General features: G+C 36.5%; 1 long non-coding RNA gene across 1 annotated transcript; it reads left to right on the top strand.

The window, feature by feature from the left end:
* Positions 1-24,377: 24,377 nt before the first annotated feature.
* On the top strand, positions 24,378-27,230 carry LOC118488430. Its single transcript, XR_004884702.1, has 2 exons — positions 24,378-25,279; positions 25,561-27,230. It is a non-coding gene; the product is annotated as an uncharacterized LOC118488430 (long non-coding RNA).

Genomic DNA, 27,230 nt, shown 5'->3' with positions numbered 1-27,230 from the left:
AGTCTAAAATCAAGTTTTGTTGCTAAAACAGTCCATGAGCCTAGTTTCTGTTGCTATTTCAGTCGAATAAATTAACACCGTTAGAACCTTAGTTAATGAATAGGTAAAACTGCTAAATTTGTCCCTAAGGTTTGATTCAAGTTGCTAGATCAGTCCAAAATCAAGTTTTTGAATTTGTTAATTATAAACTTATTTAGGTATATAATTTTTCTAGACTTGCATTAATTTTTTGAATTTGTTAATTATAAACTTATTTAGGTATATAATTTTTCTAGACTTGCATTAATTTTTTGAATTTGTTAATTATAAACTTATTTAGATTAAAAACTTATTTAGGTATATAATTTGTTAATTATAACTCAATACTATTTAGATTAAGTGTGATCTTATTTAGATAGTTACGTATATAACTACTAAATATTTACAAAGTTATAACAATAATAATACCCAAATACAGTTTAAGGCGGGTCCAGTTATATTTATGTTCGTTGAATAAATCATTAATATCACAAGAGAAAAAAAATGGTAAATGACAGGTTCTTAATGCATCAATACTTGTACCAAATGCATTATATATTTTCTTAAATGTCTTAAAATTTAAGATAAATTACAAGTCTACCCTAAATATTGTTTAAATTAACTGTTGTCTTATTTAAATCCTTAAATAAATACTAAATATTTACATGGTAACAACAACAATAACAATAACAACATCAAAATAAAATCAGTATTTAAGGCTGGGCCGGTTAAATTGCGCTCTTCAAAAAATCTACATTTATATTTTTAAAACTAATTTTATTTAAATTAAGTATTATCTTATTTAAATACTTAAGTATATAATTAGTAAACATTTAATGATAATAATAATAATAATAATCAAAATAACTAACAAATAATTTTTCTAGACTTGCAAATTATATACCTAAATAAGTTTATAATCTAAATAAGTTTATAATTAACAAATTCAAAAAATTAATGCAAGTCTAGAAAAATTATATACCTAAATAAGTTTATAATTAACAAATTCAAAAAACTTGATTTTGGACTGATCTAGCAACTTGAATCAAACCTCAGGGACGAATTTAGCAGTTTTACCCATTCATTAACAGAGGTTCTAACGGTGTTAATTTATTGGACTTAAATAGCAACAGAAACTAGGCTCAGGGACTGTTTTAACAACAAAACTTGATTTTGGACTGATCTAGCAATCTGAGTCAAACCTCAGGGACGAATTTAGCAGTTTACTCTATTTGCTTTTATACTTCATGTAAGGCCTCCTAATCCAAGATCTCACTCAGCTAAAGCAACCAACAGGTGTGCGGAATCCACCTGATGATCAACCACTGTAGATGAAACACAAGAATGCAAGGATTTGAGAGAGAAATCAAGAATACACTGAGTATTCTTGATGAAGATGAATGACGTCACTCACACAAAGCGCCGCCAGACAAAACACAATGATTAGGGCACAGAAATTCACACAGAAATCGTTACCTTGTCTATTCCATATAAAGTTATATATACAAGGTGAAACCCGGACTTTCAAGACTAACTAGAAAGCCCGGACAAGAACAAATAGCACAAAGCTCAGAGCTTTTGCCACAAAACTCAGACAAAAGCTACATCTATACAAAAACTCTGACTAAGTAAATCCTTCCAAAACTTGGACAAATTGTCCCTAGGAACATCTTGGGACTAACTTTGAGTACATGTACAATAGAGACCCTAAATATTGGAAGACTTGCACTTATCACCAAAAGTGCATTAACAAACTCCCCCTTGATCAGTGCATGGTCTTCATTGAACTTGAGATCTTCAAATCCTCTTTGAGAAACTGCTTCCTGCCCAGACCTTGTTCTTCACACAGAACTGGACCACCTTGATGAACTGGTCCGCAAGAACACGATCTTCTGCATTGTATTTTAGGGGCAGGCGCCGAAGCTTCTTCAAGTGTGCTTCCCTCAAGTTTGCGAGCCAAATCGGATCCAGTATCTTAGCAATCTCCTCCGTCACATTCTTTTCAGTAATCACGGCTTCCCCAGTCTTCAGATGCACGAACCAGACGCACACAACTTCTCCAAATCTTCCATCTTGAGATGACCGATCCAGATGCACACAGCTTCTCCAAATCTTCCATCTTGAGATGAACGATCCAGACCTGAAACACTTAACCCAGGATTAAGAAACTTGACCCCGGAAACATCGGCCCAAACCTGGATCCCAAAAATAAATTCCAATACCCCAGAATAAACAATTGAAATATTAAACAACCAACATTTAATAACCTATTTAAACAATTTTCACAACCCTAGAGTATTTTTCAGAATGATAACTCGCACATAGAAACAAGAAAGCAAAATCTTTTCGAGGTTTTTTTTTCAATTTTTGACTGAAATGGAAATTAAACCTACGAACATACTTACACTAATTATCTTTTTGCGAAATCGAAGCAAAGGAATCATATCGGTTTTACTGTCAGTACCTAACACAAGAACCATAGCATTTTATCTTTAATCTTTTAGAACGATGTTGACAGTTCAAGACGTTCAACGGTATTGTGGTCCACTTAAGTTTTAGCGCGCTTTCGAACACTGTTTTCGAGATATGGAATTAAGTGTATTAAGCTGACAGTAACTATGTTTACCCACCTCAGAATATACTCCCGTATCAAGGTATGCGCGAGAGATCATCTTACTGGTGAGTATACCATTTATCATCTGTTTTTGACGTATAAGCTAATGTGAGATACTCACTTATTTGGATTTCAGATGCAAAGGGCACAGGAGCAAGTCATTTGTGATAGAATCACTTATTAAGGATAAACTTGACTCCCGCATGATTTTGTGGGACATGTGATTGTTTATCACTTATTTGGGTCGAATGCATCATGTATTGAGGATATTTACACGTATGTATGGTATCATGGAAGATCTAGACTTGCGTCCCCGTTATTTTCCGGTAAAAGAAGCAACCATGATACCCAGATGATAAACAGCATAAAGACCACGTATCTCAGAACCTCGGCAATCTATCAAACGAAATTACGGTACCAAGACCATATATCCGAGAGATGCGCCACACGAGTTACGCAGTTCATTATGTTTATATACCAAAGACAGGTTCTTATTTACGCGTAAAACCTACCGAAGCAACGTATAATAAAGCTGTCACATTTAACGGTTACCTTTATATATATATATATAGCCATAGTCCTGCACCAGATACGACTAACCGATGTACTATCATTTCCCTTATATCTCAACACGACTTCATTTTAGATTTTTCATATGTTTTTGTATTTTTCTGAAAATTTTTCCTACAACTAAGTAAAATATTTTTGGAGTTTTTCAATTTTTCGAAAGCGGTAAGAACTGTACAGAAAAGATAAAATAAAGTTTCTATGCGAGTTTTGAAAGCATTTTACTCTGGGTTGATCATCCCAATCATTCGGACCAGATTTTCAAATCTAGCCCGATCGAATGTTTTCGTAAACAGGTCGGCAAGATTATCCAAGGTGTCTACCCTAACCACTTCTATTAAACCCTTCTCAGCACAGTCGCGAATAAAATGATGCCTAACATCTATGTGCTTAGTGCGTGAGTGATTAACTGGATTGTTTGTTATGGAAATGGCAGAGTTGTTATCGACAAGGATAGGAGTTCGAGTAAAATTCAAACCGTAGTCTCTCATTTGCTGCTGAATCCACAAGACCTGAGCATAACAGCTTGAGGCAGCAATGTACTCGGCCTCGCACGTGGATAGAGAAACGGCAACTTGCTTTTTGCATTGCCAAGAGACAAGACGATTTCTAAGAAGTTGTGCGCCGCCAGAGGTTGACTTTCTATTCATCCGGCACCCTCCGAAATCTGCATCAGCATACGCCATCAAATCCAGACCACCTTCAGCTGGATACCACAATCCAAGCTTAGGCGTCCCTTTCAGATATCTGAAAATACGCTTGACAGCTTTCAAGTGCGACTCCTTCGGAGTTGATTGGTACCTAGTACACAAACAAACAGAAAACATAATATCTGGTCGTGAAGCAGTAAGATACATCAATGAACCTATCATTGCTCGATATAGAGTCGGATCCACTTCAGGATCTTTCTCATCATCGGGTGAAAGCTTGAGATTTGTCGGCAGAGGCGTGTCATAGGGTAAGCTATCTTCCAATCCAAATCTTTTGAGAATCTCGTGGACATACTTTGTCTGATGCACGTACGTCCCGGTTTTTTCTTGACTCACTTGAAGACCTAAAAAGAATGATAACTCGCCCATCGCGCTCATTTCAAACTTTGACTTCATCACCGTCTCAAACTCACGACACACTTCTTCATTTGAAGAACCAAAGATTATGTCATCAACGTAAATTTGCACGATCAGAAAATCTCCCCTTTTCTTCAAAATGAACAGTGTGGAGTCAATCGCAGCACGCGAGAATCCATGCTCCAAAAGATGCTTTGACAACGTCTCGTACCATGCTCGAGGAGCCTGATGGAGACCATAGAGAGCCTTGTCCAACAAATAGACCTTGTTGTCTAACCCTGGAGCTTCGAAACCCGGTGGTTGGGACACATACACAGTTTCATGCAATTTCCCGTAAAGGAAAGCGCTTTTCACATCCAACTGATAGACTTTGATACGCATGTGTGCAGCAAAAGCTAGAAACAAACGAATAGCTTCCAGTCTTGCCACTGGTGCATAAACTTCGGTATAATCAATCCCTTCCTCCTGATTGAAGCCTTGAACAACCAACCGTGCTTTGTTTCTGACAACGACACCCTTATCGTCTTTCTTGCACTTGAAAACCCATTTCGTGTTGATTGCATGTTGGCCTTTTGGAAGATCGACCAAATTCCACACTTTTAACTTGTCGAACTGAGCTAACTCTTCTTGCATCGCCTCACACCAAGAATTATCCTTCAGAGCCATTTGATAGTTCTTCGGCTCTATCTGAGAGATAAAACATTCATGCAGGCTAAGATTGTAGATTTCTTCTTTCTTGATAGTAGAGAACAGACATTGCATTTCTGAAATACTCCTTCGCGTTTGCACTCCCGCAGTTGGATTCCCAATAATATTACCAACAGGATGATGAATATTTGTTCTTGGAACTGGAATTGCCGGAGCTTGAAGATTGTTTCCCAAGTTCGATTGAATCTCCCCCTCAGCATGTGCATTACTACTGGAAGCTCCACCATTACCAGAAGACGCATCAACATTTGGATATGCTGAAAAGTCAACGTATAGATCTCCACTTGTAGTTTGAGCAGCTGCATTGGGGATCTGCTCAGCAACAACATCATTTACTGTCGAAGAATCAGCGACTGGAACACTCGAAGACACATTAGTTGGAATACTTGCTCTCCAGCTCGCATCCACTTCATCTTTGTTCACAAGATGTGTGTATACAACCTCCGAATCTTCTTCTGAAACATCAGGAAGATCAAACGAATCAAATAATTTATCATAATCATAACCGCTTTTGGGACCGAATTCGGACGGTGGAGGATCGAAACTCAAAGGAGTTATATCAAACACGATCTCCACTGTTCGTTTCTTGATGTTATAAACGCGTTTGTTTGGAGTTCCATTGGCATAACCCAAAAAGAACCCAATTTCACCAACTTCCCCCATTTTCGGAGTATCTTTGGTGCGTTTGATAACACACTTAATCCCAAAAGGCTGAAAACCAGATAGGTTCGGTTTCCTGTTTTCAAGCAATTCATAACAAGTTTTATCTTCTCTTTTGACAGTAAGCACATGATTTAACACATAACATGCAGTGTTTACCGCCTCGACCCAGAAGAAAATAGGCAATTTTGATTCAGAAAGCATAGTGCGGGCCGCCTCAATCAGGGTACGATTCTTCCGTTCTGCAACTCCGTTCTGTTGAGGAACATATGGAGCGCTGAACTGATGAATTATTCCCATTTCCGACATAACTCATCCATATACTGATTTTTAAACTCAGTGCCGTTGTCACTTCGGATTTTCTTAATAGGAAGTGAATAATTTTTCTCAAGTTGTTTGAATAAATCTCTCAAAATACCAGCGGTTTGATCCTTTGTTTTTAAGAAAAATACCCATGAATAACGTGAGAAATCGTCAGTGACAACTAAGCAATAAGACATCCCACCAATGCTAGCAACATGGATCGGGCCGAAAAGATCCATGTGAAGCAATTCAAGTGGTTTTTGGATCGAGTTAACTGTTTTCGGTTTATGAGGCTTTCGTTTGATTTTTCCTTTTTCACATGATTCACATTTGTTGTGCATATTGAAACTACGTAAAGGAACCCCCAACACTAAGTTGTTTTTCACTGAGTGGTTCATTTTTCGCAGATGCACGTGGCCATTCTCCTATGCCAGAGATACGATTGATCTTCAGTCGCCTTTGAAAGTAGACAAGTCACTGGAGCAGACGAGTTAACCAACGGGCGCATGTCCATGACATATGTTTATTCACCCTTGGAGCCCTCATAACGATCCAATCTTCAGGAACAACAAATCCCGGACGCAGAACGAAGCAAGCTTTATCAGTGAAAAGCATCGTGTACTTGTTATCACAGATTTGAGAAACCGACATCAAGTTATGCTTCAGTTCTTCAACGTAGTTCACTTTATGCAGCGTGATTTTTCCATTTGACACAGAGCCTTCACCGGTGATGTAACCACCCTTTTCACCGGCAAAATTCACATAACCACCACAAATTTGTTTAAAGTTGTTCAATAATTCTTTATTTCCTGTCATGTGTCTGGAACAACCACTATCGATATACCAAATATAGATAGCCCTCTTCAGCTGCTCCTACACTCCCCAACAAAAATTTAGTTAGAGTGTGGGACCCAAGCCATGATGGTCTTGGGTCGTCCTGATTCGTCAACATAAGAAAACTCTTTGAAATAACCATCATCGCCTCTGTGTCCACCATTTCCATTTCGGAAATTGTTGGAATGAGTCACCGCAAATCGTGGATTATACGGAGTTGACGATCTGTTGGTATACCCAGAGTTTCCATACCCTCGGCTTCCATAGTTTTGGTAACTGTAATTTTGATTCCTGGGTGGCTCAAAATTCCTACCAAATCTAGGAGCATCTTCGTGTCTTGAGAATGATCGTGGATGATTATCCGAATGCGGTCGTTGATTTGGAAATCGGGGGGGGGGGGGGGTGACGCATTTCGATCATTCACGAATCTGTTATGTGCATGAGGTCTAGCATAGTTGTTGTTCGAACCTCCAGAACGTTTGTCATTCTCAACTCCTTGAAAAGTGACATGATTTTGTCGTCTGTGAGGGGTTTTCTCACGAGTATCATGTCTTTGAGGCACATTTTCTGATCTGTCCCCACGGTTAATAACAACGGGTTTCTCCTCTTGATCCTGTTTTTGTTGTGATTTAACATTTGGTTTAACATCAGGTTTTACTTCTTGTTTAATCACTTTGTTTTTCTCAACCTTCTGATTTTTACCATTTTTCTTTTCAACATTAACTGCTTCATTTTGTGGTTTGTCAACAAAAGGTTTCTTTTGATCAGGATCAACAAGTGATTTACCCCTGTCATCTGGACAGTCTGCTGCTAAGTGTCCTTTCCCACGACACTTGTAGCATTTGCGAATTTTCGCAGCGTTCTTCGGACGTTCCTCATGAGTGGTCGAAGATGATGAGTCGTTGGTGGAATTTTTCAAAATTTGGTTCAAAAACTGAGAGTTGGAACATGTTTCAATTTTTACTTCTTCTTTGATAAAATCCTCCCCTTTAACAAACTCAGTTTTAGGGACATTTTTCAAAGCCTTTTTATTTTTCCCACGTGACTTTGGTTTTGATTTCTCATTTTGAACTTGATTGAAAATTTCCAAAATCTTGTTGCTTATCAAATTTTCAATGTTTTCAAGATTTGCTTCATTTTTCTTTGAAACTCCACTCATCTTCGACTGATCTGAGTCAGTAACTTCATCTGGCTCAGATTCTGACTCACTTTGTGGTTCAACCGTCAGAGGAGTCTTTGGCACAAAATTTGCCAATTCAGGGTCAATGCTTGGCATCGATGTATAATTATGGTTTACCGGAGGAGGCACCTTGTTATAACCAATGCCAAACATTCCTTCCTCAGATTCTTTGAGACGTTGGCTGTTAATACAGAAGTTCATCACTTCGGATGAATCCCTGAACTTTTCGATCTTTCGTTGCAAATCTAAAATCAGATTATCTTTTTCCAAAATGATTTTGTTCTTTTCCAAAACACAATTTTGATTCATTTCAAGTTCAGATTTTAATTCCTGATTTCTAAGATTACCCACAGCCACAAGTCTCTCAAATTCAGAGATATCATTTTTCAGTGCTTTTATCTTAATTCGGTGTTCTTTATCCGAATTAGACAAAACAGCAATGAGTTCTCTGGATTTTTCTAAATCTGCAATTAAGTTTGTGTTATGAAGTGTATATCTATCTATCTTAGTCACAAACTCAACACATCTAGCACATCGCTTATCTACAGAAGATGATTTTACCTCAATGCCAGCCATGAATGCACAAGCCTCGTTTTCTATGGAGTTTTCTTCCAACCTTTTAGCTTCTGCATCCGCAAATTGCTGCATTTCGGCTGTGGAGATGTTGAATTCAAAGCGTTCTCCCTTTTCTCCATCTTCTGTCTTGCTAGACTTCTCAACAGACTCTTCAATCGATGGGTTTTCATTTTCAGCAACATTCCCCGAATCCAATTCTTCCCCAATAACCTCAGCTACAACTGCAAGCTCCTCAATGCTAGTCTCTTCGACAACCTCTTCACACACTTCTTCGTTCACAATTTCAGCTAGGGCTGTAAACGAACTGAACGTTCAGCGAACAGTTCGTGAATCGTTCGGCGGCAAGTTCGTTTATGTTCGTTCGATTAGCTTAACGAATGAACACGAACAAAAAATTTCGTTCGGTTAGCTTAGCGAACGAACACGAACACAGGTCTCGTTCGTTCGACTGTGTTCGTGAACGTTCGGTAATATGTTCGTTTGATTATATTAAAAAAATAATAAATAATAAACCTTTTATCTAAACATATTGAAAACCTGAAACCTTATTTTTTTTCTAAGTTAGCTAAAATTTAGACATTCTAAGACATTTTTGGAGATAATTATGTCTAGTTAGTTAAACTTTATTCATCGTTTGGCGGTGTGGTAGACCTCTTGTGTTTCGATTTATCATTTGATGGTTGTATTTAACTACTTATATCCAATGTTTAAGGATAACAACGTTTTCATTTTTTTTTATTTTCAAGTTAAATGTTCGTTTGCGTTCATTTTTATTTGCTTGCGTTCGTTTGTGTTCGAGACAAGTGTTCACGAACTGTTCATGAACAATTGAATTTCCTTAACGAACGAACATGAACATAAACTTATGTTTGGTATGCGTTCGTGAACAGTTCGCGAACGTGTTAATTTCCTTAACGAACGAACACGAACATGGCCTTGTTCGTTTTCGTTCGGTTCGTTTACAGCCCTAATTTCAGCTATAAATGCTTGTGACACAATAGCTCCCGAAATGTCTTCCAAGGCACAACCCCAATCATAAGGCTCAGTCACACTCTGTAGAGGTTGTGTGACACCCCAGGAAAACCAGCGAACGATATAACTTACCTAGCTTTAACTTATTTAGCTTTCTCAGTGAGTGCGTACCAAATTTCGGGACGAAATTTCTTTTTAGTTGGGGATACTGTGACAACTCGTAATTCGAACCTACTTTGTGTAACGCTACGTGCTTACGTGAACTATGTTAATTGAATGTTGTGTTTTATTATATGTGAATGTGTGTTATACATGTTTGGTTGAAACCCGGATCGCACAACAACACACGCACACCTGATCGCACAAGCCGGTGGGCTTTGACTCATACAATCCTCGGCCCACTTCTCCTTGAACTCGGAACACATAGGCAGCCCACGATGGGTTCGGCCTACTTGTCATACCATGTTTAGGGTCATACTTCTCACTTGTTACAAAACACAAGACATACACAAAACCCTAGCTTCCTCTCGTTTCTCTCTCAAGCCCGGCGGCAATCATCTCCCATCTCTTCGAAGATTTCCCTTGTTCGGATTGAGTTCTCCTTCAATCGGTTAGTGTTGTTTGTTATGATTGATGATATATATGATTAGATGATTGAATGATATTATGTGATGATGCCTAGACGAATCGGATTGTATGTTAAGTTGTAATCGGTTCACATGTATATTTGATATTCATACGGATTAGACTGCATGATCTAGGATTAGAATCAAACAAGTATTAGTCGGCTGCTATGGGGTCTCGTATGAATGATTTGGTTGTTTTGGCATGATAGATTGTATGATAGCCTGGAAATCCGATTGTTTGCTCATTGTGATGATTATTATTCGTGTTTGTTATAATAGGGTTCATATGAATTTCATGATAGAAACCCTTGTTTGATCGATAATTGATGGGTTGGGAAAACTGTTAGTGTTGATTGATGTTCATAAAAATGGAAAACTAAATTGATTGTAACCGAATTGGCAAGAAATCCGGAATGTTTAAACAGGCGCACAAGGCCTCTTGATCGCACAAGGGGTCCATTCGCACGAGTTGATCTGAACGCACAAGGTGTTAGTTATGCATGATCGCACAACATCTTGTGGATCGCACAAGCTGGTGCTGATCGCACAAGATGTTGGGCCACACACTCCTGCTCAATGTTGTTATACTGTTGGGCCTTAAAGCCCAAGTCACGAGTACACAATCCAATCCGATCACACAAGACATCTTGGGCGGTCGCACAAGATGTCTTCTGTCGCACAAGATTATTATCTGTTTATTGTTTTGGGCCTTATGTATGTCTATTGGGCTTTCAATCTTTGGGCCGGGTAAAGGGTGAGTCGCACAAACCGCTTCAATCACACAAGTTGTATTGGATCGCACAAGTGGAGTTGTTGTTATGATGATTGGGCCAATCAAGCCCAAAGCCAGTCGCACAACCCAATCCGGATCGCACAAGATATTTTATGTTGTTACTTGGACCGTATATGCCATTGAACCATTTATGATGTTGGGCCGACTATCTGATGGGCTTGGACTTTCTAATCGCACAAGTTGAATGTATTGCTTGACTGTTAAAGTGTTGCCATGATCTATACGTGTTTGTAACGTGTTAACTCTGTGTAATCGTACGTGCCTTACTTGAACCCAACCTGACTTGTATGATAAACCTGCTAGGACGTGGTTGATCACATTATAGCTTAACTGAACCTTTTCGTGTATCATACCGAGCAACCCCAGGTGAGTTCAATGCATTTTCTCAAGCATGCGTCCCGGTGGTTTGGGACAACTGGTAAACATTTGGAAGGGAAACTTTGGGTAAACAACTTAATCAGTTTTGGGTATTGAACATGGAATCTATCATCGGATTGCCTGGAGGGCAATGAGGGTAATTAGTTGATAGCGCTATTAGGTGGGAAACCTCACACCGGGCCGTAAGGACGGGGGTGAACTAATTATCTGGGTTTCACTATGGTTGTTAAGAGGCACACTCCTCGGTTACGTAAGGGCGTTTTCCCTAGGGTAACTAGCGTGAACAACATAGTGGGTTGCTAAGAGGCACACTCCTCGGTTACGTAAGGGCGTACTCCCTAGGGTAACTAGCATGAGCAACATCGTAACACAACATTGAATCGCATTAACATACATCTGGTAACAAAACACGTTAATAAAACCTTGAACTCACCAGCGTAGTCTGACACACTTGTTTGCATGCTTGTAGGTCATTGACGTTTGGAACATGGACTTGCTATCTGGGAGTGCTGGAGTGGTCATGGATCGAGGCTCTTGGATTAACTTACATTTGATACATTGGTTTTAAGTATTATCATGAAACAATTGCTAAACGACTTATTACATGCTTCCGCTACACAACTTTTGAGAATTGATATCATGTTTAACAATTTCTATTGGTAATTAATGGCATGTTCTATTAAGTATTTACTAATGGTTCAATGTGATTGGTGGCTCGAACTCTGATGCGTAACACGCCTCGCGGGGTTTCCGCAGGTGGAATTTTGGGGGTGTTACAGGTTGAGCCACCATAGCGTTGTTTGTCGAAGGTGTAAGATTTTCAGACCCACTTGAACGAGCACTTGAGTTAGAGGTACCAGCTGATGAATTGTTGTGAGGTCTTGAATTATTTCCTCGGGAATTGTTGTCAGATCTTTCCATTTTCGGCTTTCGATAATCACGTGCGAAATGCCCGTAGATACCACAGTTGTAACATTTTACTTTGGACATGTCGACTCCCATTCGAGTCTTTGTCTGACCTCCTATGAACTTCCTACCCGTCTTCAACAGAAACTTCTTCGCTCTTCGAACTAACAGTGCCATATTGAGTTGTAGATCAAGTTCTTCCATTTCGTCTTGATCTATCTGATCAAAGTCCTCATCGAGACTTGACGGTTCAACGAGCTTTCCAAGACAGAAGTTCTCGTAGGCAGTCATGAAGGACGCCAACAAACTCATGTTTTCTTCAATCATCTTTAAACAACTTGCATCTATCTTAGGAATGCTCAGGCTTGTTCCTTGAGATTTCTGAGCTCCACTAGAAGAGTACATCCCTTGATTTGAATTGTTTGTTCCACCTGAACTGTCATTGTTGCTTATGAAGGCGTGTTCACTTGCAGGACCTTCATTTTCCGAATACAAAGCAACACCGACTCCACCATTACTACCCTTATCTGTTGGTTTCGAAGCCTTATACAACTGAGGATCTTGGATCTTCTCGAAATCAGATGCTTGATCTTCCATATTCCAAGCGTAACCCCTCAGCTTCTGAACAGCTTCTTCCAAAGAAAGCTCTTCGTAGAGAACACCCTCTCTGATCAAAGCGATGTACATATTCCATTCTCTCGAAAGACAATTCAGAAACTTCTCAACCTTCTCGAATTCAGTGTAGATACCCTCTTGACTTCTATCAAGTTCGCTCAGCAGATGATAAAATCGATTCACAGTGTCATCAAATGATTCATTCTTCAACGCCTTGAACACAACGAATTGAGTCTTCAAACGTTCGAGACGTCGTTTCTTGTACATTTCGTTTCCTTCATATCGCTGGATCATACTATCCCACAATTCCTTTGAGCTATTTCTCTTACGGAACGTATGAAGTATAGACTGTGTCATTGCCATCGTTATCATTGACATAGCTTTCTCTTCACAGTCATAAAACTTTTTCTGGTCGTCAGTGAGTGCCAAATACGTATCAATCGTCAACGTACGTACTGGAGTAGCTCCACATCCTTTAACGATGCACAACCAGATTTTGATGTCTTTTGCTCGAACATATCTTTCGAAACGCTCCTTCCACTCAGGAAAATCAAGCTCGTTGATCAACAAAGGAGGTTTGTCGTTACTTCCTACCTCAGCATTGTGCTTGAGGTTTTGCACCATTGTTGTCAGATTGTTGTTTGCCATTTCAGAAAACAACAGAGAACTTCCAAGCAAAAACTGTGTCACAGAAGACTTTTTCCAAGTTCAAAGTGAAATGTCTGAGCTTTAATCAGAGTGTAAAACCTGGATCACAGAACCTGAAATAAAACACAAACAAAGCTCAGACTGCACTGTTAGAACTTTAAACTCAGACACCCTAACAGATGAAAAAATTCGGACAGATTCTAAACTAAAAGAAAGGTCGGACTCTTATATATATATATTAAATCAAAAACTCGGACACTCTTATATATATTAAAAGAAAACTCGGACACTAAAACTTAAAAATCGGACTCTTATATATTAAATTAAAAACTTGGACTCTATGAATAAAAGGAACTTGGACTCATCTAGGACATAAAACTCGGACTCAATGATATTATATATATTAAAAAGAAACACTGACTCTATGAATTGGAATTAAAGAAACTCGGACTAATGGATGCTATATGAAACTCGGACTAGAGACACATTTAAAAAAAAGTTCGGACTTAATAAATTCTAAAAGAACTCGGACACAAAATAAAAACAAAAGAAGTCGGACTAAATAAATTCTAAAAGAACTCGGACACAAAACAAAATCTAAAGAACTTCGGACCTAATATATCTAAAGGAATTCGGACGAAACAACTAACTCGGACTCTAATAACTATTAAAGGAAAATTCGGACAAGGACAAAAGTGAAAACTCAGACTCTTAACAACTTTAAAAGGAAAACTCGGGCTAGGACAAAGCTCAGACTGAATTTGAAAACTCAGACAAGTCTCAAAACTCAGAAGAAACCAATCTTCGGAGTATCTCCCCAATGTGACTACACACTGGTTCAACAATACCCCGGAGACACAAACACAAAGTGTAAACCACGGACCAAGCTTCCCAAGGATCAAACTCAGAATCTTTTTCACCTTCAAACCTCTGTATGAAGAAGAACAAAAACCTCTGTAAAACCCAGATGAAGAAAACACTAAAAACTCAGTAAACTACTCAAAATCCATCATCAAATCACTAGAAATGAATGAAGAATCATGAATAAAACACAAAAACTCACTAAAATCTCACTAAACCCTATCAAAGTAAGAACTTTTCTCACCAAAACCTTCAAACTAAGAACACCTATAGTAGTATGAGCACACTGCTCTGATACCACTTGTAAGGCCTCCTAATCCAAGATCTCACTCAGCTAAAGCAACCAACAGGTGTGCGGAATCCACCTGATGATCAACCACTGTAGATGAAACACAAGAATGCAAGGATTTGAGAGAGAAATCAAGAATACACTGAGTATTCTTGATGAAGATGAATGACGTCACTCACACAAAGCGCCGCCAGACAAAACACAATGATTAGGGCACAGAAATTCACACAGAAATCGTTACCTTGTCTATTCCATATAAAGTTATATATACAAGGTGAAACCCGGACTTTCAAGACTAACTAGAAAGCCCGGACAAGAACAAATAGCACAAAGCTCAGAGCTTTTGCCACAAAACTCAGACAAAAGCTACATCTATACAAAAACTCTGACTAAGTAAATCCTTCCAAAACTTGGACAAATTGTCCCTAGGAACATCTTGGGACTAACTTTGAGTACATGTACAATAGAGACCCTAAATATTGGAAGACTTGCACTTATCACCAAAAGTGCATTAACACTTCAACTAGGTTACAACCCCGTGTAATACACGAGTTGAATAAATATGATTCTACATACTAAGTAATAAAATAGTTACATCTTTTAATAAGTCGTGTATTGCACGAGTTGAATAAACACATGTATTACACGTATAATGTAATCCATTAACACATTTAGTCGTCAAGTTATGTTTTCTAAAAAATGAACTTTCATGTACTATACACTTATTATAACATTTTACTTTGTTTTTTTTATTTATTATTATGTTAAATTGTTAAATAAAATTTTCAAACCAAATCAATTTTCTTTGTTCATTCATTCAATATCCTTACAATGACCAACATTTATAGGTCTATTTCATAAATGCCATATATGTTACTAATCATGATATGAAACGCAAGTTAATTAATGATATGAAACGCAAGTTAATTAAGAACGTCTAACTCTAATTTTATTTGTCTGTGTTTATTTTAAAACTATAAATAATTACAGGAATTTCAGAACTCCAAACAAACAAACAATCATTTTATTTGTATATTTTATGTTATATATTTTATGGGGTGAAGTAGGTTCAAAGGAGTTAGTGGTGGAGTGGCTGGGGAAAGACTTGGTGTTCCTTGTAACCCAGGTTTGACTTCAACTCTCCCCATTATTTTCTGCGGCATCTAGGTGAAGGGCGAATATGGGTGGTGCCGGTTCATCTTGGATGGGAGGCTAGGTTTTATCGATCATTCCACTATCATGACTTCCATTATTTTCTAACCATTTTGGCCCCTAACACTAACCCCATCCATTAAATGTTAGGGCCAAAAGGGTTTAAAAAAGACGTTAGGGCCAAAAAGGTTAGAAAAAAGACGTTGGGAGCTCAGATGTTAAAAAATGTTCTATAAATTTTAAATTTAATATTATTAATAATCGACTTTTCATAATAATATTTATTTAAACGGGAAAATAAAATTGAGACAATCTCATAGAGCGACATGTGTCCATCAAATATCTTATAGAGCGACATGTGTCCATCAAATGGTTTCTTTTATTATATACTATAGATTATTGTAGGTGATGACGTGATGTACTTGGTTCAAAGCGTGCTCGAGAAGATTTGCGAATCTCGACTGCGTACGTTAAAACTTTCGAATTCGAGATCAATGGCTATGCAGTCGACCCGTCACACAACGCAAACATTGGTTTGTTAGATTTTCTTTTGAGCGAATCGTTTGACTACTCTTTCCAATGTGTTAATTAGGTTGGGTTTACGGGTTGTTGTGTTGAACTTGACAAGAAGCTAAAGATTTTATACGAACCTAAACACAACATAAATATGAAGTTTGAAATGGTGACAACTGACAGCCTGAACAGGACGCGTGTATTCACATGTTAATACGAACACCACTCGTTTAACCCGGTAACAGAACATACTTAATTTGTTTTTGTATTTGTAACTAAAAGTTCTAGATTTATATATTACTTTTATAAGCAGTTTTAAGTATGTCACTTTAATTTATTTATTTGTTTAAAAACTTTAAATTTTTGACGTAAAAGAATAAATAGTTTAAGTTATTGTAGAAAAACACATTTTTGAGAAATAAAAACGTATACATATGGGTTAAATAGGCCAACATGTGAACGTGTTGCGTTGACGTGAGCACGACTCATTTAGCTAAATGTGTTAGTTCGACCTTAAACTAGCTAAAGCTCTTTTAGACTACACTTAAACCCGCAAATTTTGTGGTAGATTCATGTCGTGTCAGAACTTTACACCCATAAATTTTTTATTGTGTCTGGTTGTAAAACTATCATTCATATTTGGTATCATATCCGCCAGTACCCGTCACTAATTATACATCATGTATTTAGTATACGCCCATTTATTATCTCATGGATTAGTTCGGTTTTGGTCTAAACTGTAAACCAAACCAGACAATACGGTTTGGAAGTTCTAAGCCAACCGGGCAAATCATTAAAAAAATTACCACGAACCCAAGTCAACGTCTAATTTGGCTCTTTTAGATGGTTGTTGTGTGTTTATCGTTCTAGCTATTCGAATAGCTATATAATAATGTAGTCTTGATGAGGTACATATACTAATTTTGTGTTCCACTATAATAAAATATCACCATAATGGCATGTGTTTTCATTGTTTAACTATGTGGGTTCGAGGTCTAAGTGATCACTTCTTTGATTGTTAATCTTTCCCGACCTGTTTATATGTTTTACTTATTAATATATATTTTGGTTTAAATACAAAAGTAGCATATCATGTAGCCTAAATAATGATAACTGTTTCGTATTAGGAGATCTTGTATCCATTGATCGATGTTTAGTTCTTATTGTTGTTATGCTACGTATACAACTAGGCTGGAATCTTGTAAACCACACGAGTTAAATATGTAATAAAATGTGAAAGGAAAAATAAGTTTTTGGTTACGCACATTGTTTAGAATTCTACATCTGCATAATTACGCATGTTATACGCACATCACATTGGCTTTAAAAAATGTTTTTTAATAGTATTAGCAAAGATATACTCAAATTTAAAGAGAATAAAGTGTTCGGTTTTACGCTGAAGTTTTGTATTTTAAACAACGTCAAACATGGGTATCTATACTTTTGATAAAAAAAAAAAAAAAAAAAAAGATGTTATAAATAACCGGAAAACAATGAAATGAATGCAGTGATTGACAAGTGATAAAAATACTAGATGGATACCTTAAGAAGTGGTCATGACTACATCTTAAAATCTCGTTTTTTATATCTTAAAAATATGATAATGACTTGTTGAAAAGGATCCTAGTTTTTCTTTTCGCCTAGGACGTCCAAAATGATTGAGCCGACCCTGCTTCATGGGCGTCCCCATTGGAGATGGTCGTAGCATAAGTGATTGAAAACCATTAAACTCGTGGATCTACATAGTTACCCGACCAAATCAAGTTAGTTCGAAGTCTTTAATCCGCTAACCGGGCTTCCAACATGTCCTATTCAAGCCGAACCCATGAACCAGTCATACATGGACCAGAATGGTCTTAACCACCAAGGCCTTGTCTGTTTGCATAATGTTATAACAATACATATCTTATAATCTTATAATAACAAAATCACAAGAATAATCATTTTTGCTTATATCCAAAACACAATATACAGCTGAAAAGTTTTTTCCACCTATAGCTAATGATATACTATAACTTATTCGGTGTATATATTTTATTATAATAGCGTATCATTATAAATCCCTTGAAATTTATAAAAACGAACACATTTTTAACCCTTTTCTTTTAGTAATACAAGATTTTTTTGGTCAACTACTGACTTTTTTCTTAGAGTTAATTACCGTTTTCGTCCCTGTGGTTTGTCAAAAATCACTATTTCAGTCCATTAGTCTAAAAATTACAATTTCAGTCCCTGTGGTTGCACTTTCATAACCATTTAAGTCCCTATGGTTTCACTTTTGTACTCATTCCAATCCATTATTCTGTTAAGTACAGGGACTGAAATAGTTACAAGGTGGGCTGAAATGGTTACGAAAACAGGGACTGAAACCGCAATTTTTAAACTAATGGACTGAAATAGTGATTTTTGACAAACCACAGGAACAAAAACAATAATTAACTCTTTTTCTTAAAATAGGACCAACTTTATACATTACTCTATTCTTATAACACTATAACACTTATAAGTTGGTACATGGAATTTGTTGGCCTATTTCATGATTGTGGTAGTAAAATATCGCAAGACATCAACACTACGTAATTACGTATTCACATATTCAAAAAAAATCACGGTTTTGATGATTTTCTCTTTTATAATCCCATCACCGGCATTCAATATCTGGTTTCTTTCAATCATTACACGAGTATACAAGTCAACAAACATTGCATACAACAGATAAATCAAATTTCTAGCAATAATATGATTGAGGCAAGCTAACAATCCAACTTGAAAAATCATATTTATTGGATTTACAAGCAAGATAATAAGATACATTGGCTTGCAATTGATCAAAAACCATCTTATTAACTTGCATCCCCCCCCCCCCCCCCCACAACCTACTCAAAACACTATATAAACCAAACCAACCAACATGAATCAAGATTCCAAAAATCATGGAATCCAAATTACATTTGGTAATAAATAAAGTAGATCAAAACACCACCAATTGCACTATATGAACATCATGAGTTGATAGCATCTTTAGCACAATATGTAATGATTTCACATCCTCTATTATAGGGATTTGCAACACCATTCCCTTTGCAATTGTAATATGAAGAGCCAGGTGTACCACAAGGCACAACATCCCTTCTTAAAGTCTCATAACTTATATACCTTTTCCTCATCAACAACACTCTCCTTAAAGTCTCAGCCTGTATCATCTCATCTTCTGCCCAAACCCTCTTCTCAATTGTGTCAAGATCATCTTTTTTCACTGAATTAGTGTTCAATATGGAAATCCCATATGAGATTTTGATCTGGGTATGCAAAAAGATTGAAGAAAATAGTAAAAAGATGATGGATTTCATATGGGTGTTCTTGAGTTCTTGAGTTCTTGAGTTGAGACTGTTGTGTTATTGGTTTGGGTAGATGGTATGTAATTTGGGATTTTTTTTTTTATGGTGGTGCAATAAATGAGAGGTTGGTGATTGAGTGAAGGTTATGGCATCTCACCTACAAATATGTACAAACAGAATGAAAAATCTTGAACTTATGTGCCCCACATTGCACCATTTTTGGTCACATAAAAGTTAATACATATGACTCCTACTGTGCCAATAATGTAGTAACCAACTAACATCAGGATCATCCTCCTTTTTCTCTAGAATTGTATAATTTCTTTATGTAAAAACAAAAGAACCACAAGTTCAATAGTATTTTTTAGCAGCCACAAAAACAATATATATAGTTTAACTTGTATATAAATAATCATGTTTTTGTTCTTCATGTTCATCAACACTACTTCGAGACAAGAAACTAGCGACCACCTTTTTGTGACTTGTTATTAAGTTATGATGGATATTTCGACAACTTCTCTATCGCTTATTCATCATGTCCATCAACACTACTTCGAGACAAGAAACTAGTGACCACCTTTTTGTGACTTGTTATTAAGTTATGACGGATGTTTCGACGACTTCTCTATCGCTAATAGTTGTCATTTGCTAGTAATGTAACTTTAAAAAAAATCCATCACTATTTGGTTCAAAAACATGTTACAAAATTCGTTTGGCCTAAAAAATGTCGATGATTCAACTGCTTTCTTCCGTTGCAAATGTGATTTACACGCTAAAAATTGTTAGAAAAGGCTTTTTGACCATCATACTTATGAATGAAGTGCTAAGCCAAAACATTGACAAAAGTTAAGAAAATTATAGTTTTTGGACTGACTACTCATTCAAACATAGCAATTGGAAGAAATCTATTTTAACTTAATTCGAAACTGATCATATATATATATGGAAAAGTTTAGATGAGAATGCTAAATATTGTGAAAATCGTGAGAACAATGAAAAAACCGCAAGAACTTGGTCAAAAACAATTCAAATTCGGTTTTTTTTACACTTATCATTATTATTCGAATACAATGTTAGAAATTAAATTTACATGTTTAAATTTACATGTATTTGTAAATATTGAAAATTTACACATGCGTAAGTTTTCTCATTTACACATGTGTAAATTTATTGTATTTAACAAATTTACACATGTGTAAAAATTTTAATAAGAGTGATTTTGAGAGGATAAATGAATTATTTGATGTTGTAAGTTCTTTTTTTGATGTTGCATTTTAATTACATTGAGGTTTGTATTAAAAAAACTGGTTTTGATTGATTTTCTTATTCGTTCTCACGGTTCTCGCAATATTTAGCTTTCTTAGGATAACTCTCTCTATATATATGGTGTGTTTAACGAACCAACTTAAGCTGCCAAAATGTTGCTTCTGTCACCATAAATGATGTGTTTACATTGCAGTTTTAAGGTAGTGGGCGGGCGGTTTTTCTTGCTTGAAAAGCCACTTCAGAATACATCAGGCATGGAAGTAGTTATGACAACTGCCATATTTTACTCGTGTTATAACTTATAAACACTTTTTTTGAACCGTACAAACATTCTGTGGGGATCATGGTTGGGACATGATTTGCCACCTAGGAACATGAATGGAAGGCTACACCACCCCCTTGATTGATCCACCATGGTTTGCATGGATTAAACCATGGCAACCATGGTCCTCCTTTCCATTTTTCAACAAATCATTTCCTTTTTGTTTAGACAAAGATAATAAATAAGGGACTAATGGTTTGGGTCATGACCATACCCTTAGGGTAATGGTTTTGGATGGTGGATTAAAGATTAGTTACATGGCACTAACATGGAGGGTCATGGTGGTCATGAGGGTCATGACCACACCCTATAGCCTAAATGTTTTTTACATTTATTTTTCATAATCAAAATAATTGTATTTCTATAAGTGTGATTTTATTCGGCATGTTTGTTTGCTAATCAAATTGTGTTAACACCAAATCAATCTTTTTTGTATAGAAGCTTAGCTTTTACTTTAGTAATCAAAATATTTTGTTTATAAATAATTTACATAGATTAACTTTACTTTAATTAGAGTAAAAAAATTGTGTAATAAAGTTTTAAAAAAATGTTGTCTATAATATTTAAGTATTAAACATTTTTGTTACTTATCTAGTTACTACATACAAAACTACTAAAAATTATAAATTAAAGTACTGTAAAAGTTATTAGAACACATTGTGTACACTGTATCCCAAGCTAATGAGCTGGTGGTGAAGTGGTAATGGAGAGACCTCATTTCCCAAGTGACCTAGGTTCGATTCCTCCCCTCACCATTTAGTTTCGGCAGCACCTGGTGATGATGAGAGACTAGGCGAGTAGGCGGCAATCATTAGTTCGATCCTTGAACTGAGCGGGTTTTCCCTCACCGCACTGTCGTGCCTTCGGGCGAGTGTTCGCGGGCTTCGGCCCCAGGTGAGAGGTTTCCTCGGTTCGAAGGCAAGGTATCCCGGTGTGGTGAATTTCGTCAGTAACCAATTTGCAGGATTTCTGTCGTGCCTTCGGGCGAGTGTTCGCGGGCTTCGGCCCCAGGTGAGAGGCTTCCTCGGTTCGAAGGCAAGGTATCCCGGTGTGGTGAATTTCGTCAGTAACCCATTTGCAGGATTTGTTAACCGTTAAAAAAAATATTCCATTCCGAATAAAACTGAAACAAAACAAAAATAGTCCAAGCCATTTCAAAAGACCGTCCACGAGCATGCAATTCCGACCCAATCCTTCTAAAGGGCGCAGCCATGACGGTTTAGGGCACCTCCATTGGCTTGGGACGCATGTGTTCTTAGTTTTGTTAGCAACCATTTTTGTTTTTATATTTGTATGATTAATAATGATAACAATCAAATTTGTAATATAGACATATTCATTATGCATTTGTTTTCTGGTTTTAAGACAACTATATTATTGTGATTTGTTTTCTGGTTTTAAGACAACTATATTATTGTGACTATATATGTAAAAGTAGGGGTGCAAACGAACCGAACAAACATGAACAAGGCCTTGTTCGTGTTCGTTTGTTAAGAAATATATATGTTTATGAATTGTTCATGAACGCTTACCGAACGAGATTTTATGTTTATGCTCGTTTGTTAAGGAAATGAACTTGTTCATGTTCATTTGTGTTTGTTTGTTAATTTTAGGCAATGAATGAAAAACAGACGTTGATTAACACAAAAGAGCACAAACTGATGTGGAGTCTGCCCCCACGAACCATCAACAATGAAGGAGTTCCAAGTTTGCCTCTGTGGAGCCTGCTCCCACGAACCATCTCAAAAATCTCTTCTCATGACGTTTGAAACTTTCCCTATCCTCTCCTTCTCACAAAAGCTTTATTCTTCTACAAACGCATCACATGTGTGGCATGTCCAACACATGTAATATGTGAATCCAAAAACCTTCTAGTGTAAATGATGTGTAGACAGTGACGGACCCAAGATTTTTTCCTGGGGTTTTTTAACATTTTAGGCCTCTAGCTATATAAAAAAAATCGGTTCATAGCGGGTCGGGTAATGTAAAATAAAAGAACATCAAACTAAAACTTATATAATCATCAAAAACATGTCAAATGTCATTATAAACATATTTAAAATTGTGCCTTACAGTTTTTTCTTTTTGGAAATATATTTAAAACATCATTTAGAGATACTTTCCTAAAAGTATCCACATCAACGAATTCGGAAGATGATTCAACCTCTTTCCTCTTGAGAATTCGTCATAACTTCCCTACTCAACTTAAAGTTTTAAACAATCATCAACTATACTTCATAATTTTCAATTTTAGTTTTAAGCTTTAGTTTTTATTATTGATTATTTGTAACTGAACATTTAAACAAACAAAACTTTAACTAAACAAACAAAAACAAACAAAATCACCATACTAAAGTCAAGAACAAAAATTACACTATACAAGTTTGTCTTATTAGATATTTTTTTATAAATAAGATATATATTTCTTATATTCGTTCCTATATAAAAACAGCTGAGTTAAAATTTAAATATATAAAATAAGAAAGTAAATATATGGAATAAATAAAAATCAAATAAAGCTAAATACACAAACAATCGTACAAATAAGTGTCAAGTGAAATAAAATAAATATTGAAATTACAGAGAAAAGTTAAAAGTGTACAGTGTTAAAACATCCTACCTATATCTACATCTTTTTAAACAGTCATCTTCTTTCCTATATTTTTTTTTTTAAATTACACTTTTCGTCCTTTATGTTTGTATCAGGTTACAATGGATAACCTTTAACTTCAATAATTACAGTCACAATCCTTTATTTGAAAAACGCATTACACCCTACGTCCTTTAGCACTAACCGGGTTAAAATTTTCAGTTAAGTTAGACATGTGCCTTGCACATGAGGGTAGGTTGGTAATTTTACTCAGCCAAAAAACAAGCTTCACCACTGTCACTCCAACCACCACTCCAGTCTCCAGCCACCACCCCAGCCATATCCGGCCACCAGCACTCCGGCCACCACCTAAACGCCTCACCACCCATCTCTCTTCCTCCCAAATACCACCAACCCACAATAAATCAATCAATCATAAAAATCATAGAATAACTGCAAATTAAAAAGAAAAATTAAACTAACAAGCTTGCTGTACACAACATAAATCAAATTATGAACAACAAATCCCAATTCACATATTTTAATAAGTAACGTAAAAAAGAAGAAAAACCCCTTTTATTTTTAGAACATTAATCACATACAACATATCATCCCCCTTATCAAATCTGTCGGCACTTGTATCGCAAAACACTTGTATATCCGGTGTAGTAACCAAAACCTCCTTGTTAGCCGGCATACTAGGGTTTGATCGAGACGAAAATATCCGTCGTGAACCTCTACGATGGTGTAATTGATGCGGATTCCGAGACTAGATCTGAAGGTGGAGGCGGCGTACTAGGGCTTCATCGCCGGTAGTGGTAAAGGCGGTGGTAGTTGTAGAGAGTAGAAGTTTCGGCTAGAACAGATCTGATGGTAGTTTGACAGAGGTGGTGGTGGTTCTGGCGGATGTGGATGGAGATGGGGGCAGTGTGGCGATCTGTATGGAGGGAGCGTGGTGGACAGGGGCGGACCTAGTGTAGTCTGAGGCGTAGCCCGGGCTACGGCTCAACTTTTATCCGTTAGTGTAAAAAAATTTTTTTTTTCGATTTTTATACTAAGGACACCCCTCAACAACAATTAGGACACCCCTCAAAAAAAAATTTACAAACTGAAATTAAGCCCAAAAAATACTGATTATATTAGCCCAAATAACCAAATGATAGCCCAATACTAGTTAGCCCAAAAAAAAATAATAACCCAACAGTGCATATGCATTGGGCGGCAGATTCATTGCAGGGATAATCAAAGGTCACGAAGACTGAAGACACGAAGTCACGAACAGAATTCGCAGGTCCTTGAGTCCTTCGTTGATTTGCTGCATCTCGCACATCGTAGGAGGATTACAATCGAAGTCACAAAACTCACGAACTCACAAAGATTCGCAGAAGGATTATTGGATTAACTCACAGATTCCGGCATTCCGCATTCGGCAATCGGCTCCGCTGTCCGCCTCCTCTCATCGGCCATCGCAGATTTGCAGGAGGTTGTTTGAATTCTGATACTTTCATTAGTTTTCTACTGTTGAGTGTTGATTAATGATTAGTTTTATTAATATTAGTTAATGTTCTAGTTTGATAACTTTGATTAGTTTTTTTTATTGTTTCAGTTTTATCAGTTGGTTTAATAAATTGTTTGATACTTTCATTAGTTTTTTTTAATTGTTGAATTCTTTGATCAGTTTAATTAGTTGGTTTAGTAAAGACTTTGATTGTTTGATTGTTTGAATAATTGAATTGATTGTGTGATTGTTTGAATTCTTTGAAGTGATGACGAAACCAAAATTCAAAAAAGAAGCTTTAATTGGGAACTTTTTCTAAACCGAGTGGGCTGAACGCTGAAGTCGCTGAACAACAAGGATACCAAGTCGCTGAACATGGGCTGAAGGTGTCGCTGATGATCATTGATCGCTGCTGATTGCTGAAACAGTTCAGAACAATAATCATCGAACAGGCTGATTGGCTGAAGTCGCTACTGTTGTGCTGATTGTGAGTTGTGAGTATTCTTTATTTTTTTTCTTCTTGAGTTCTTGAATTGTTTAATTTCGATCTAAAAATTAAAAATAAACCAAGCCCAATCTAAAATCTAAAATCTAAAAACTTATTGCCAATATTAATTCATAGAGCCTAGCCCAAATGTGATATGCTCAATATTGATTCGTTAACCTAAATACTAATAACTTAAAAAAGAAACTAGTTTATAAAATTTAATTCGACAAGGCCTAAGGGCCTTTTTTTGGCTCACCCAGGGCACTTGAATTTTCAGGATCGGCCCTGCCCCGTAGTATAGGTAAAAAAAATTATGTTCTATAAATATATCGTAAAAAAATTTGGGATACCCCTGAATATTTCTTCTAGTTCCGCCACTGGTGGTGGATCTTGGATGGGGGTGGTGGTGTGTGGCAGATTTAGATGGGTTCTACTTTTGAACGGGGATGGGTTATTTTCTATGCAGACAATCTATATAGACAATTTATATATTGAGAGAGAGAGATCTGTGCTTTCATTAAAGACCAAAAATATTTATTGCACAAATATAATAAAAAGACGAATCTGCCCTTATGTGCAATGCACATAACTGAATTTAATTGTAAATTTTAACTAGGTTAGTGCTAAAGGACGGAAGGTATAATTAGTTTTCCAAATAAAGGACTGTGACTGTAATTATTGAAGTTAAAGGTTATCCACTGCAATCTGATACAGACATAAAGGACGAAAAGTGTAATTTATCCTTTTTTTTTGTCGCTGCAACTACATCGGAAAAAAATTCCGGTGATTACTCTTCAGTTTCTTTTAATTTTTTTCATTATTATTCATGCGAAAGTTTAAGGGGTGCGACTACAAAATTTTATGAGGTGCGTTTTAGATTTTAACTTGAATATAGCACTGAAAATTTTTATTTCAAAGGGGAAGCCCGCACCCCCACCGGCAACCATAAGTCCGCCCCTGTGTGTAGATCATTAAAGTTGTCTACACGATTTTACTCATAAACAAGAATTAATTGCATCATCTCTCTACAATACGCATTATTTTCATTAACAACATATTTTCCTCAACTAGTATTTTTATACATTCTAGTCATATATGTAACCAATTTAATTTAAATTTATTCTAGTCATATATGTAACCAATTTAATTTAAATTTAAGGTTTGCACTTTCGTTGGCATTTTACGAACTTGCTTACAATGTACTCTAAAATTACAACTCCTGCGAAGTTAATGAAGAAATAAACTTCTTTACATTTTAATATTATGAACCCATTTATTAACTTTTGTACAAAACAATTATGTAAAGCAATCCGTAACCAAGTCTGGCCAACCCAGCGTGAGCCCGGTTAAGACAACGTAAGTCTGGGCAGACTTGGCTAGGGCCGCCGATTAGACGGTGTGACATTGGGTCACTCAAAAAGAAAGTCACCGTTCAAAAAAAAAAAAAAA

The sequence above is a fragment of the Helianthus annuus genome, chromosome 2 (assembly GCF_002127325.2).
Source record: "Helianthus annuus cultivar XRQ/B chromosome 2, HanXRQr2.0-SUNRISE, whole genome shotgun sequence".
NCBI classification, from domain to species: domain Eukaryota; kingdom Viridiplantae; phylum Streptophyta; class Magnoliopsida; order Asterales; family Asteraceae; genus Helianthus; species Helianthus annuus.
The sequence above is the reverse complement of the archived record's forward strand: the minus strand, read 5'-3'. Positions and strand labels throughout refer to the sequence as shown.